General features: G+C 41.8%; 1 protein-coding gene across 10 annotated transcripts in view; it reads right to left on the bottom strand.

Moving 5' to 3' along the window:
• Positions 1-14,662, bottom strand: part of foxj3 (forkhead box J3) — a 198,051-nt gene that overhangs the window by 155,889 nt on the left and 27,500 nt on the right. The window lies entirely within an intron of this gene.

The raw sequence follows: 14,662 nt of genomic DNA, 5'->3' as shown, positions 1-14,662 counted from the left end.
ACAGTGCCATCAAGCAGCATTTACTCAGTAATAATCTGCTCATGTACACTCAGTTTAGGTTCCGCCAGGGTCACTCAGATCCTGACTTCATTACAGTCTTTTTGTGAAACATGGACAAAAGGGCTGAATGCCAGAGGTGAGGTGAGAGTGACAGCCCTGGATATCAAGGCAGCATTTGACCGAGTATGGTATCAAGGAGCCCTAGCTAAACTGGAGTCAATGGCAATCAGAGGCAATATTCTTCACTGGTTGGAGTCATAACTGACACAAAGGAAGATGGTTATGGTGGTTGGAAGTCAGTCATCTCAGCTCCAGGACATCACTGCAGGAGTTCCTCAGGGTAGTAGTGCCCTAGGTCCAACCATCTTCAGCTGCATCATCAATGACCTCCCTTCTGTCATAATGTCAGAAGTGGGATGTTTGTGGATGGCTGCACAATGTTCAGCACCATTCGCGACTCCTCAGAAAATGAAGCAGTCCATGTCCAAATGCAACAAGACCTCGACAATATCCAGGCTTGGGCTGACAAGTGGTAAGTTACATTCGTGCCAGTGTCGGGCAATGACCTACTCCTACAAGAGAGGATCTAACCATCACCCCTTGACATTCAATGGTATTACCATTGCTGAATCCTCTTCAATCAATGTCCTGGGGGTTACCATTGATGCCAAACTGAACTGGACTAGCCATATTAATACTGTGGTCAAAGACTGGGAATCAGATGGCGAGTAACTAACCTCCTGACCCCCAAAGCCTATCCACCATCTACACAGCACAAATCAGGAGTGTAATGGAATACTCTCCACTTGCCCGGATGAGTGCAGCTCCAACAACACTCAAGAAGCTTAACACCATCCAAGACATATTGTACAGAGTTGCTGCTGTTGAGCTGGTGCATAATATCTTACCAGTTACTTAATTTTATTTTTTATTACTTTTTTTTTGTTGAATGTTTGTGTGTGCCCTTCTCTTCTATATAAACATTTATTTTAAAAAAGCATCCGCTTGATTGCTACCCCTTCCACAAACAATCAACCCCTCCACCACAGACGAACAGTGGCAGCCATGGTACCATCTAAACGATGCACTGCAGGAACTCGCCACGGTTCCTTAGGCAGCACCTTCCAAACCCACAACCACTGCCTTCTAGAAGGACAAGAGCAGCATATACCTGGGAACCCCACCACCAGGACGTTCCCCTCCACCACCCGGACTGGGAAATACATTGCCGTCCCTTCACTGTCTCTGGGACAAAATCCTGCAACTCCCTCCCTAACAGCACAGTGGATGGACCTACACCTCAGGGACTGCAACGGTTCAAGGCGGCTACTCACCACCATCTTCTGGAGGGCAACTAGGGATGGGCAATAAATGTTGTCCTAAACAGCGACACCCACATTCCATAAATGAATAAAAATAAATTTAAAAAGCAAAGCTTTAAAGCACCAAATAAAACACTGCTCTTTATGGGGAAATTAATTTTGTGCACATATAACTGCATTGTCTCAGTTTGCACAAGAAATCCAATACTGACTTGTCATTTTACTTTTATGGTAGGTTCTTTTTGTATTTCTTAAATTTCCATGTCCATGGAGAAGGAAGCTAGTGCACAGCCTACCCATACAGCAGTTAGCAGTTTGCTGATGACTGCACAGTGTCCATACAGCAATTAGCAGTTTGCTGATGACTGCACAGTGTTCAGTACAATTCATTACTCCTCAGATAGGAGTCTGTGCCTGCATGCATCACTTGGACAACATTCAGGTTTGCGCTGACAACTGGCAAGTAACGTTCATGTCATACACATGCCAAGCAATGACCACATTCATTGAGAGAATCAAAACTGTCTCCCCTTGACATTCAATGACATGAAATTTGCTGAATCCCGCACCAACAGCATTCTGGGGGTTACCTTTGACCAGGAACTGAACTAGAACAGCCATTAAAATACTGTGGATACAAAAGCAATCAAAGGGTGGCAATTCTGCAGCGAGTTACTCACCTCCTGACTCCCAATGCCTGTCGACCAACTGCAAGGCTGGTCAAGAGAGAGATAGTCAGGATGAGTGCAGCTTCAAAAACACTCAACATCATCATTCAGGATAAGGCAGCCCACCTGGTCAGCATCCCATCCACCACAGGTGCACTGTAGCAGCAGTGTGTACCATCTACAGGACTCCTTCAACAGGACCTTCTAAACACACAACCACCATTACCTTGCAAAATGCCACTACTTGCAAGTTCCCCTCCAAGTCACAATCCATCCTGACTTGAAACTATATTGCTGTCCCTTCGCTATCATTGGGGGGGAAAAGTACTGTAAATCTCTTCCAAGCAGCACTGTAGGTAGGCCTACGACATTGACTGCAGGGTTCAAGAGGTAGCTCATCACCACGTTCCCAAAAGCAATTCAGGATGGGCAATACCCGCGAACCTCATGTCCCATGAACAAATATAAAATATCTGTACGTTGGCTGCCAGGAATGATTCAAAATTAGCCAGGCATGATGTGCCTTTCGCCTCTGCCTGCACCAGATCATAAGCTGAATGTGGTATCCTTGAAGACAAGACTCAGGGGGAATATAGAACCTGCCTGGAAAGATCATTTAATACCAGGATATTCACAACCAATAAAGGACAGTTACAGCAGGGAAATTTGTAGCCTTTGGGTGGCACGGTGGTGCAGTGGTTAGCACTGCTGCCTACAGTGTTGACGACCCGGGTTCAATCCCGGCGTGGGGTCACTGTGTGTAGAGTTAGCACATTCTCTCCCCGTGTCTGCGTTGGTTTCACCCCTACAACCCAAAGATGTGCAGGTTAAGTGGATTGGCCACGCTAAATTTCCCCTTAATTGGAAAAAAGCAATTGGGTCTTTCAGGAAAAGAGCTTCCACATCCAGTATCTCGATTCAGGAATTTATTTTTTTTCCAACACGCAGACACAGGGAGAATGTGCAAACACCACACGGACAGTAACCCAGGGCTGGGTCCCTGGTGTTGCATTCCTAAATGGCTGAGCTCTGGGTATGAGAAATTAAACAAGCTGGGCCTGATCACTTTCTCCTAGAAATACTCATGTAGCTGTCAAGCGTGAACTACATCAGGTTTTGGTTTTGGTTTTAATGGCCTGTGTCTTGGCATACAAAGAAAGCTCACCTCGACACAGTTCAAGAGGGTTTCTGGTACTGGTCGAACGGTATTCTAAAAAAGTCTACAGTTTCTGGGGACATAAAATATTGGATGGAAAATAGTTTTGAAAATCTGAGTGCTAAAAGTTTTCACCCAGTTTCATTCCATGAGGCAACAAGGATTTCTAAGAAACCATTTCCACCAGTCATTTACAATAAATTATCCCAAATCCCACGGACATTCATTATTAGATTAACAGCAATAATGAGGCTTCATAAAAGTAAACATAGCATTATCCAGTCCTGGCAACAAGTCTCCAAATTCCTTTGCATACTTCACTGGTAGGGTGGCACGGTGGTTAGCACTGCTGCCTCACGGCACCGAGGACCTGGGTTCGATCCAGCTCCGGGTCACTGTCTGTGGAGTTTGCACATTCTCCCAGTGTCTTTGTGGGTCTCATCCCCACAACCAAAGATGTGCAGGGTAGGTGGATTGGCCATGCTAAATTGCCCCTTAATTGGAAAAAAGAATTGTATACTCTGAACTTTAAAAAAAAAAATACTTCACTGGTACATGATATGAAAGCTATCTTGGATGTTTTCGCCTGGGTTCAATCCCAGCCTGGGTCACTGTCTGTATGGAGTTTTCACATTCTCTCCATATCTGCATGGGTTTTACCCCCACAACCCAAAGATGTGCAGGTTAGGTGGATTGGCCACGCTAAATTGCCCCTTAATTGGAAAAAAATAATTGGGTACTCGAAATTTGGGGGGGGGGGGGGGGGGGGGGGGGGAAGAGTTACCTTGGATTTTTAAAAAATATATATATACTCCTGACTCATTGCAGAAGGAACAGCAGATTTCTGGATGCCACCCTATCCATTTTGAAACTTAGAAAAATCAAGGAAGAGCAAATAAGAACCAGTGCAGACTGGTCTTAGAAATGATTTTTAACTGAACAGTGGACTAAGTACAATGAGGAGTTGCAACCTTGGAATGTTCCGTTTACCTTTAAGTCTGGACTCACCCAGATTATCAAAGTGACTGAGAATACTAGACATCTCTGATATGCTGTCACCCCTCGCCTGGAGTCCAACAGTGAGATAACCTACATTTAGTTCCTTTCCAGTTTTAAAATCTCCCAGTCATGACAGTAACAAGGCCATCTGTGTCCAGTTCTATAGGATTAGCAATGAAGTCATACTGGAAGATGTGCAGCTTGCTCATCTTCTGAAGGCCAGTATAGAACAGCAATATTTGATGTCACAATGATGCAGTTTTATCTATCAGCTGTCTCAGTTACCAGCTGAAATGGGGCACAAGGAATATTTTCCTTTTTTCCTGAATGTTAATGTCCAGATTAGTGAGCTCCTCCAGGTGTCCAACAGCTTCCCTGGTGCACATTCAACTGTGAACTTGAAAAGTGAATGTTGGCAGGCTATTCAACTACAGGGAGCATCACAGCCAAAAATCAATCCTGTCCTCACTCAGCTTCTTTATATAGAAACAGCTGGGCAGATGTCATCAACAGTAATTAGAAATAAGAACCCTGAATGACTTTGGATTCACCCCACTCAGTCGTAGGTCACTGAAATCAATTGCATAACTTGTGATTACCTAACTCACGACAGCTTAGAGACTGAGCCTAGAAGTTTCTAATTTGTATGCAACTTCCCGCATAAACTTTTATAACTATAAAATAAATTTCTCAACAAAGCTTTAAAATAGGTGGCAGTCTTAGCTCAGCTGATGTAAATCTCATCCGAGTCAGAAGGTCATGGGTTTCCCTACTTTACCTGAGTGCTTGAAAAATGCTTCGCCAGCTCAGAGGATGTTATGCAGCAATAAAAGCGATCATATAAATGAAAGTTTTTAATGAAGTAATTATACTATAATATCTTGCAATACATTATTTGAACTGTTTTGCAAGTGAATTACTATAGTTAACAGGGGGCGACTGTGGTGATGTGCATCACTGTAAATACATGTAAGCTAGACAGATACTAGAGGGAGCACCAGAAACATCACACTCACTCAACCAATAGATAAGTTAGATAGGAGGCGACCAATGGACATTCACGATACACAAGGAGGTGACACGACCACAGGGGGGCATTACACCAACCCATACATAAAGGACACCACACACATGATCTGCCCTTTGGCCAGTGGAGACAGTCAGTGAGGAGAGGCACAGGGTTGATTCATTATTACACCCACCACGTGGAAGACAGCAGATGGTTAGACAGTTAGGTAGCTATAATAGGATTAGCAGTAGTGTCGAACTCAAGTTATAAAAGTGTACATAGTGTAAATAAATGATTTGAAGTTATTTACACGTCTCGACCTTCCTTGACAAATGCAACACAAGGAAGCCGCTTATGTTACAAAGGAAACGTAACAAAACAGCGACATCACAGTATCACAACACAAGGCCTACACAAATTTCTGCATCGTTCCTCCCCCCCACTCCCCAGCCACGATGAGCTTCACAACCTATAATTATTTCTGATAATCTCAAGATTCAACATAAACAAATAAAATTATATCTACACAAATGTTTCAAGCACTAATGATGATTAGAACAGGGCCTCAATAGTAACGCATTCAGATCACATTGTCAAAACTCAAACTCAATTCAAACTGGTGTGGTGACTGTCCATTGCACAGAATGATTTAAAATATATGTCACAAACTATTAAGAGTTTTCTCTAACCATCTAAATAAAATTCAGCTCTAGAATCTGTATAAGCAAAGAATTGGGGGCACTCGGGTGCTGTATAGCTCTACAGTCACCAGGCCACTATGCACTCAACACATCAGGAATCGGCACCTTTGGCTTTTGTTTTTTAAAATTACTTTTTCAGAGTTACAAAGCCAGAGCTCAAGTTTGGACAGGGGTAAACGTGCAATCCAGCACCTTGCCTGCTCCAAAAACCAATTCAAATTGAATCCAAAACATGGTCCCCACAAGAGAGGCCAGATCTTAGCCAAAAGGCCGAGCAGATACTACACTTGATCTTAGCCAAAATGCCTAATTTTTTTTAAAGATTCCCACAAACTCCTATCAAATGATTCCTGCTGCAAAATGTCTAAGTGTGAGCATTCAGGTACGTTGGATCGGTTGTGGTTCCCCACTCGTTTAATTAGCCTACATTCCCTTGCTACACACATGAATAACCGTTAGGGTATGGTACTAGACGGTTTGGTACTAGATGGTTGTTGTACAAATAGTACAATCAATAACTTTAACCATAGGGAAGCAATTCCCTTTATGCCAGAATGGCACCATTTAACACATTAGCAAAGTTCAACAAATAGTGAACTAAAGAACCCCTATAGGACAGGAGGAGGCCATTCGACCTATTGAGGCTGCACTGACCCTCTGAAAGAGCACCCCACCCAAGCTGAAGGTAGCCAGGGTAGAATATCTTTCAAGTTTATGATTCAAATGTACCAGCCTCCCCGAACAGGCGCCGGAATGTGGCGACTAGGGGCTTTTCACAGTAACTTCATTTGAAGCCTCCTTGTGACAATAAGCGATTTTCATTTCAAATGTGGGTTTTCACATTAAAATCTGCTCCATTCGCCAGTTACAAATAATTGATATATCTCTTTATTTGAAAGCCTATAATGGGTGATATATTAAATATTTCGGACTTTCAAATGAAAATTTTCATTCTCTGGGGTAGACTAAAACCAGAAATTAAATTTCAGAGACTACCGCCAGTGGCACACCACCCAACTACCCAAGATCTCATTTCTATCCAGGTGGGTTCTGGCTGCAACTTAAAACACCAGTAGAACAGCTACATTGAAACTACTAATCTTCAATTAATGAATGGGAAACAAACTTTGGAAAGACCAGACTGACATCAGTGAACATGTATCATGTATTTTCATCACGTTGGTGCACAAATTTGCAAACTGAAATATCAGTAATGGAGCAGAAAATTAGAAACCATGCCAGTCATTAAAGACTGACATCTTAAATAGTCTTACCAGGGAGAATGGGGCCACCCATTTCAGTTCAACATGGAATATGCAAGAAACCATTTGAATATTATTAACCCCATTGCATAAATTGAACCAGGATTAATCGCTTCCCTTACCAAAACCAAAGTGAGCTACTCAGAATTATAAGTGGGTTGTTCATACAAATTGAAGAAACAGTTGATGCTTGAGCAAGGGTCAGTTCTGCCATATCTCTGTACCTGTATCACCAAGACCAGCCTTCTCACTTCCGCACGATGCTACAAATCAAATCCATGAAGCAAACACCTACTTGACAGAATTTTTTGGAATGTGACAGAATTTCAAATTCAATATAATCCCAGGTTGCTGCAATAATCTTCAACTCCAACAACAATTTTCCAACAATAAACTGCACATTTGAATCAGGGGTGGAAATGTCCACCCACCTGAGGATTCAGGTACACACAAGATTCAAATATATCCATATTCCAATAGAAATTGTTTTGAACTTGCAACAAGTGTTTTAAATATCCAATGGTCAACACACTCCTTTCTTACTATACCAGTTAATATTTTTATTTGTAAAAATCAAAGCTATGCACAATCTTAGGAAGGAACTTTGCAGGGTATAAAATGCATCACTTTAATATCCATGTACCCATCAGTCATTTATCACCAACTGTGCAAACTGCCAATAGACATATGCCCTGGCATCCATCTGCGCATCATTATGCATTCAAAACACTCCACAACATATAACAAAATTCAGATCTACAGTACTGCAGGGCAGAGGAAGCCTGTATATTTTGCCAAACAAAACCCTGAAGTCTCCTAAAATGAAAATACTCAAAAAAGATCAATGCCAATGGAATGCAATGACTGCATAGTTTAATTCTTCTAATTTGAAATAACATATTGAAATTATATTAGGAGTTTTTGGGCACCCAATTCCCACTTTGTTTTCTTAATGCTTACATTGCATTACTGGATAACAATTAATCATACAAGAAATGGCTCAACTACCAATAGGATGACACGGTGGCAGTGGTTAGTATTGTTCGTTGATACCTGCAAATGCTGCCACAAATTATTCAATAAATGGCTACCTTTTCAGATTAAGGATGAGGCACATTTTGCTTTGTATACGTGGAGACAATTTCCACAAAAATACTAGGAATATAATATCACTCAAGGTAATTGACTTTGAATTTTAAACAACAAATTAGCCAAATCAATTATCACGAGCTAACACTACAGCCTATTCTTAGGAATTCCTCCAGAAGTGCGAGATGGAGGATGGGGATAAAGGCTTTCCTGTGATGGTACACATTTTACGTAGAAATCCAACTTTAGCCGATCTCAACTAAGGCAACAGCACAACACAACTGGCAAATGTTTTTAGGCTATTTGGAAGTGAACAGGGATTAGAAGGCCAGGGTTCCGCACCTGATTAAAAGTACAGATGCAGATTTTGCAAAGGACAGGATCAGATTTGAGTGCAACGGTCTCAATAGTCAAATAGATTGAGACTCAGTCTTGGCTTAGACACGAAGAGTAGCATTTTGGTTGTGATAAAGGGCCATCAGCAACTGTGGAACAATTCCCAACACAAGCAGCCACCCAGGAGATGGAATGAATTAAAGAAAAGAGATAATGATGCAGCAGATTACACAAAAATGCTTGCCCTCCAACGGTTCCGATGGTGGGGTCTCAGGGAGGAGTCCCAAGGTATAACAAAATTAGAATAAAGTTCAGAGTCTTGTACAGTAAAGCATTTGTTTCATTTTGGCATCACTACCTGCTTTTATTTGGAAGTGGAAAAATAGGCTTTATGGTAGAAGCTCAAGGGTAAAAGTCTATTTCAAAACGTGGACTTAACAGCAAAAATACTCATACATCTGTTGCAAACACTGAATTTTTCTTTTGGTTGCCATTTTATTTATCTCCCAATTTTACCAGATGCCAGTGAAGAGACACTGACTTGTCACTGCAATCTGACATCTTGCAGACTTCTCCAATGAATAACTGACTTTATTCAACAAAATGCTTTTACATTTGATGAACAACATGAGCTGGCACTCTGATGATGACAGTCCTCTTGAACCTTTGGTTCTTCCAACTTTAGTTAGCTTGGTTAGGTTTACCGCACCAGCTGGTTTATGGTATAATAATTATGGCTGTAATTGAAGCCTGTAACTTTGGTACATAGGACATTTGTTCCAAAGCCAACACTTAGGTTTTCTCGCCAACTAACAGGGAGTAGAGACAGAACACAAAGCAGCAGTCACACTTGCAAAGCACATTATGTCCTCTTTGCTGAAATAAAATTATTTTTCATTCCTTCCCAGACTACCACTCATTTATACAAGGTAAAGCAAGGTAAGCTTCTTCTTAGTCAAAAATGTGTCAATATTGCAAAGAAAACATGGGGTTCGAAAAGATAAACCTCACACAACATGATACAGTACAAAACTGAACTTCAAGCACATGATACAATTTCAGACCCTGGAAATGTAAAACCTTCGACATGGCCCAGATCATTTGACCAAATATGCAGCTCAACTGAGATCGTTTCTGGATTTATTTATTTTTAGTATATTATTGCTTTTAATTTTTCTCCAATTCTCTCACCTTCTGTTCCGGAAAGTGATTAATTGGCCTTGGGTGAAGCTTCCAGTATATGGGACAGCTGATTTTCCACTCACATGGCCATTGCTCATCTGCAAGCCCATGTAGGGAGTAGAAATTTACAGCCCATTTTGCCTGAGCTAACTCTTTGCTAGAGCAATTCAAAACTAATCACACGGCCTGACTCGCTCCCCACAGCCCTGTATCTTTCTCTAGCTCAATTACTTGTGTCCAATGGTCCATTAAATACAATCGTCTCCATTTTAACCACTCCCTACAGTAAAGCATTCAATGTTCCAACAACCCTCAGTAAAGAAATTTCTCTGAACCTCGCCTTATTCAGTAACAATTCTAAATTGGTACTCCCTCGTTAGATTCCCCAATGAGAAGAAAACAGTTTTCCCCATTCATCAAAATACAAATCATCAAAATCTTAAATATTTTTCAAAATCTTTATTAAATCTTCTATGAGCCATCTTCCTATGCAAATTGTCCTAGTATCTTGTTAGTACCTGTGCTTTCAGTTGCCGGGGTTCTAAGGTCTGGAGCTATTTCTCCATAAACTTCACCACGTTGTCCTCCCCTTCTACACATTGCTAAATCCTACTTTTTTGACAAAGCTTTTGGTTAGCTCCCTTAATATCTCCTTATGTGACTTAATGTCAAATTTTATTTGATAACACTCCTATGAAGTGCCTTGAGACATTTTACATCAAAGGTGCTATATAAATGTAAATTGCCATCAATTTTCTTTTCACTATTTGCACGTGTGCTGATCCTCAGCACATTTGGCAATGTGTTCCTTAGATACAAGTTCAAGTCATCAATAGATACCAAGAATAAATGTGTACATAGATTGTAAGAGGTGTGCCCAGTGCTCAATGTTTTCCCAATCATAAGCTTCAAACAAACTTTGTTCTGGCTGTCAACCTCCTAGTCATGCGGTTACATTTCTCCTTATACTATATCCTTGATTTTTCTAATATGTTTCTTGTGAGACACCTAATAAAACACTTTTGCTAAATTTAAAAGAAACGTTGTACTCCATTTGCTTTTGTATTCATCTATGGAGGCACCACCGTCTTAGCTGAGCCTGTGCTCACTCAACCTGCATACGTAACTTTCAGTAGTCAATGGATATCAATACTGCTGATCAATTTTCCAACCAATTAGCCCTAGGACTAAAGCCAACTGCACTTCTGCAGATGGATGTAACTAAGTTACATCCATCGCTGATATGAATTCTTCCTATTCAAATTATTACCTTTAAAAATGTCAGAATTCGTCATTCTATAGGATTGATGCTGAACTAAGGACATTTACTGAGAATCTAAAAAGTGTGGGCTTTTACGTGGCAGGAAGCTTTTTTTAAAATTTGAAATATAGTACTTTTACTGGGTTAAAATAGTCTATCTATAGTATAATGATAGACTGTTTCAGAACACGCAAAGACTTTTATTGATGCCTACTGCTTTTCAGAGTGTTATGTGAAGACCACTGCATGTGTATATCTTGACACTGTAATTGAGTGATCTTTGCTGCATTGCTGAAATTTGAACTTCAGCGAAAACACATTGCATAAGTTTTAATTTTAACCCTGAAAGTAAATATTTGCCTGCTAAATATTATTCATATCATTTAAAAAAGTAGCCATAGTTCCACTTTCTGATCTGGTTCTAATGACAACTTCTGGAAAGTATGCTTGTGTGGACAGTACTTAACTGCAATGCCTCTGCAATCTGGTCTTAAAACTTCAGAATGGCAAAATAAAGGGCTTCCACTATTCACAAAATGGTATCCCTAAAATAGTTGACGCCTTCAGGACAGGAGAGTTACAATTAACGTAGAGACTGCTGAAGATCCACCTAGTATTTATTCTATGACTCAATTGTTGCATCATAAGAGATAAGAGGCTCATTGCTACTTTCTAACTTTGTAGAAAGTCTAAAACCTACAAAATCTAACCAAGCCCTTAAAGAACTTGCCATAAGCCTCAAAGAAAATCTGCCAAATAAGAGCAAATAAAATTTTCACTTTGGCCAAAATGAAGTTCTACATAAAAATAAAGAATTGATATTGTATAACCCTGTTGTTCTGTAGGTTTCTATTACAGTGGCATTTAAATATATCCACATACTCCATAAGAAAAATTGCATAGGATGGAGGTGGGGTGACATATCTGGCCTAATTTGAATCTGTTCCACTAGAGACTTTAAGAGTGCAGACATGTTAGAAACTGGGACAGTCTAATACCACGAGCCCGGTGGTGGTGGCGGCCCTCAAATTTTGGGGGCAGTGGAAGCGGCATAGGGGGGAAGTTAGGGCCTCGGCATGGACCCCATTACGGGGGAACCACCGGTTCGCCCCAGGAAGAACAGGTGGAGGGTTTTCGGGGTGGCACAGGGCAGGGATACGGAAGTTGGGGGACCTGTTTGTGGACGGGAAGTTCACGAGCTTGGGTGAGCTGGAGGAGAAGTACGGGCTCCCCCCGGGGAACACCTTCAGGTACTTACAGGTAAGGGCGTTTGCCAGACGGCAGGTGGTGGAATTCCCACGGCTACTGCCACACACAGTACAGGACAGGGTGCTCTCGGGGGGGTGGGTGGGAGTGGGGAAGATCTCGGAAACTTACCAGGTGATGCAGGAGGAGGAAGAGGCCTCGGTGGTGGAGTTGAAAGGTAAGTGGGAGGAGGAGTTGGGAGAGGAGATCGAAGAGGGGACGTGGGCAGATGCCCTAGGGAGGGTGAACTCTTCCTCTTCGTGCGCGAGGCTCAGCCTCATACAGTTTAAGGTGCTGCACAGGGCGCACATGACCGGGACAAGGATGAGCAGGTTCTTTGGGGGTGAGGACAGGTGTGTTAGGTGCTCAGGGAGCCCAGCAAATCACACCCATATGTTCTGGGCATGCCCAGCGCTGGAGGAATTTTGGAAGGGCGTAGCGAGGACGGTGTCGAGGGTGGTAGGATCCAGGATCAAACCGGACTGGGGGCTCGCAATATTTGGGGTGGCAGAGGAGCCGGGAGTGCAGGAGGCGAAAGAGGCCTGAATTCTGGCATTTGAGTCCCTGGTAGCCCGGCGAAGGATTCTCCTTCAGTGGAAAGATACGAGGCCCCCAAGCGTGGAATCCTGGATCAGTGATAAGGCAGGGTTCATTAAATTGGAGAGGGTGAAATTCGCCTTGAGAGGGTCGGTACAAGGGTTCTTTAGGCGGTGGCAACCGTTCTTAGACTTTCTGGCAGAATGCTAGACATTGGTCAATGGCAGCAGCAGCTCGGGGGGGGGGGTTACTTTATTTTTGTTTATGTTATTTACACTGGAAGGGTCTGAGGGGGTGTATACACCTGTTGTCTTAAGTCGGGGTGTTAATGTTAATTTATTATTTAGGTACGGGGGGGGGGTTTGCGGGGTTGCTTTTTTAGATTGTGTTCTGTACTTAACCCTGTTGGGTTCTTTTTTCTTTCTCATTTTGTTATTGATATTTTATGAAAACCTTTAATAAAAATTATTTTAAAAAATAAGAAACTGGGGCAGTCTTGTAAGCACATTTATTCTCAAGACAAAACTCAAGGTCATTTGGAATCACCAGCCACCAGGCTCCCAATGGCCAACATCAACCATTTTAATCCTTAACACGATAGTGCTCTCAAAATTCCAGGCCGAATGTCCTTTTTTAAAAACCTCTTCTCTGAAATCACAATGCCTTTGATTTTATCCCTGCCGTGTCGAAAGTTCAGACCATCTTGAAAATTATAGATCTACTTCAAGGTCATTTCACAATGCAAAGCAACCTGAAGCTCAGGAAATTGTGCAAAATGAGAAGAGATATGAGGTCCACAATGTGAAACACTGCATAACCAGTAATTATGAATGCAATATCTAGTCACGAGAACTATCTGTGTTTTGTTTCAAATATTCTTCCACTTTTAAAAGGTGCACCCCCACCCAACCCCACCACAGCAATGAGCAGCATTTTGAATGGAACTTTGTAAAGAAAAACACATTTTGGTAAATAAACATTTGTTAACTTTGGTTAGCTGCTGGCAATCTGAGTTCAAAAGTTGTGGTTTGCCTTGAGCATACAATTTAGGGTGCCACTCAACACTCAAGGGGAGATTGTAAATTGAGGCTCCATATGCCTTTTCAGATAGACATAAGCAACACAATTTGACCAGCAAAGTTCACTTGGTGATCTGGCTAACATTGCCCCTTCTACCAACATCAAAGGAGAGCCATATTTGCCTACGTTACAAAAACTGTTCATTAATAACTGCCAGTGCTGATGGGGAAGTTTAAGCTAGATTGGCAGGGAGGTGGGAACCCGACCGAGGGAACATAGATTGGAGGGGAGCAAAACTGGTAACAGGAAGCAGAAACATAGTAATTGAAATTGGAAGGCAGACCATGTAAAGGTGAGGCATTAAATAGGATCATAATGTGGAATATGTTAAAAAGGCAAAGTTATGGCGCTTTGAGTGCACACAACATTCACAACTAGGCAGAGGGTTTGAAGGCACAAATAGAGGTCAATGGGTATGATTTAATTGCCATTACAGAAAGTTGGTGACAGGGAACAGAATACTCAGGGATACTTGCCATTTAGGAAGGATTAGCAAAAAGAAAAACGGAGGTGGGATCACACTGTTAATAAGGGACTAGGTCAGTAATATAGTGAGAGGATCTTACATCACACGATCAAGATGTAGAATCGGTTTGGGTGGAGCTAAGAAACAGCAAAGTGCACCATACTTTGAAGGGAGCTGTTTAGAGACCAAACTAGCAGTAACGCCAGGAACGGTGTAAATCAGGAAATTAGAGCTGCTTGTGACATGGATAGCACAGCAATAATGAGCACCTTCAATTTACAGACAGACTGGATAAACCCAATTCTGTGGAGGATTAATTCCTGGGGTGTGCACGAGATAGATTTTTGGA

Source organism: Scyliorhinus torazame, chromosome 16 (genome assembly GCF_047496885.1).
Source record: "Scyliorhinus torazame isolate Kashiwa2021f chromosome 16, sScyTor2.1, whole genome shotgun sequence".
Taxonomy (NCBI): Eukaryota; Metazoa; Chordata; class Chondrichthyes; order Carcharhiniformes; family Scyliorhinidae; genus Scyliorhinus; species Scyliorhinus torazame.
The sequence above is the reverse complement of the archived record's forward strand: the minus strand, read 5'-3'. Positions and strand labels throughout refer to the sequence as shown.